Raw genomic sequence first — 2,013 nt, 5'->3', positions numbered from 1 at the left:
TAGATCATTTTCCTAGTATTTGTAAAAATGTTTCTTGAAGATGAAGTAATGATGTCTTTGAAACATTATTTGCTTATCCAGTGGTCTCCCCAGGACCTTTTTGCCAGGTACATTTCCCAGCATCCCCCCAACCACCTGGTTCCCCTGCAGTCCTTTTAGCCTATAGGTTTATATGTGGCTGAAGATCTACAGTTAGGCCCACAAATCTTTTTTTATGCAATCTTTTTGTTCAACCCACTGAATTAAAGCTGAAAGTCTGCAGTTCAACTACATCTGAGTTGTTTCATTTAAAATTCATTATGGTAATGTACAGAACCAAAATTAGAAAAAAAAGTTCTCTCTGTCCAAAGATTTATGGGCCTAACTGTATATACTGCATGTGACAGTTATTGGGCAATATAGTGTTTAGCACTGCTGCATTTCAACATTGAGTCTTTTACTTTTCCCCAGGCTCCATGTGGAAATCCTCCAGGTACTCATTTTCTCCCACAGTGTAAAAACATATTAACAGGTTCAATGGCTACAGATAACATTTACCCTATTTGGTATGGGTTATATATATCTTCAAATGATGATGGAAACTCTCTGGTAAGTGAGGCATAACACATCTGTGCCATAGAAATAAAGGACAATATTTTTAGTGAGCATAGAAGCAATATCATGTACTTTCTTTGCACATCAGGTAACAGTGTCTGATATGTAAGTTAGGAAGGAATGTGGATAGAGCTGTTTTTTTCTATTTTTAAAAAGGAGCTTTTAAGTCATAGTAATCATTTTCTGTTTTTTTATATTATATTTCTCTCTTACATCTTGTCACCCCCAACAAATATGTCTACTGTATCCAGTACTTTCTACATATGGAAGCTGCATCTCCAGTCTTCCCTTGCATTTACCCTAGTTTTTGTCCTGTCAGGAATGGTCCCAGCTTCAGGATTATCTTTGTATAGGAAAGATTTATGAATTGCAAGCCAGTGTTTGCTGTACAACAGCTACTACCCCGCCTTCCCACCCATCGGATTAAAATCAAAACAAAGATTAACAGGAATATGTCTTTCTGATGGAGAGGGGATTTAGAGAATTATACAGAGAAAATATATAAACAGAGCATTATAGAAATGTCCCTCGTTAAGCAACCCGCATAATGAGCAGTTTGTGCAGCTACTAATGCTAGTGAGTGTATGATGTGCAGAGTACTCTCTCTTTCTTTGTATGGCAAGCTACTGAATGTCTAATACATGAACATGAGAATTACATTGGCACCAGGGGCCACATAAAAGTAATAAAGGCTTGCGCAGGGAAAAGAGCGTAAGAAGCGTACAATATGGGGCAAATTTACTACAGGACAAAGTGACTAACATTGGCGAAAATTCAACAGCGTGACGTCATTTCGGTACTTAGCCGATTTACTAACGGTTGATGGCATAACTTCGCTAGCGAGAGAGACTCTAGCGGTACTTTGCTCCCTAATGCCTGGCGAATTTGCGCTCTGGTGAATGGACGTAACTGTGCAAATTCACTAAGATGCGGATTTTACTAAATGATACCTCTTGCACCAGACTTGCCTTCGCCACCTCAGACCAGCCGAAGTGAAATAGAGTAGATAGTAGTTCCTCAAAATTTAGTTGAAAAATTTGCTTAGTCCCAAAAAACGCTGGCGACTTTTCATTTTTCAGGGTGATATGCTGCAAAAGATTGTAATTTTTTTTCTGAGCTACCCAGCTTCCCCCCTACATTTCCTAACATATGGCACATAAACTATACACTGGGCTCATGTGTAGGGCATTATTACAACTTTATTTTATTTTATTACGTTTTCCCAGGCTTGTGTAGTGTAATGTATTTGCTGCAACATATACGTCCATTGTACTTTAACTTCCCCCCATATGCAAATTAGGCAACGCTAGCGCAACTTCGATTTGCTTGGAGTAGTAATGCTAATGCAACTTCGCTAGCGTTCAGCACCCTGGATGCAACTTCGGATTTTAGTGAATTAGCGTTGTCCTGGCGAATCTA

Source organism: Xenopus laevis, chromosome 2L (assembly GCF_017654675.1).
Source record: "Xenopus laevis strain J_2021 chromosome 2L, Xenopus_laevis_v10.1, whole genome shotgun sequence".
In the NCBI taxonomy this organism is placed as follows: domain Eukaryota; kingdom Metazoa; phylum Chordata; class Amphibia; order Anura; family Pipidae; genus Xenopus; species Xenopus laevis.
Note: the sequence above shows the minus strand (reverse complement) of the source record.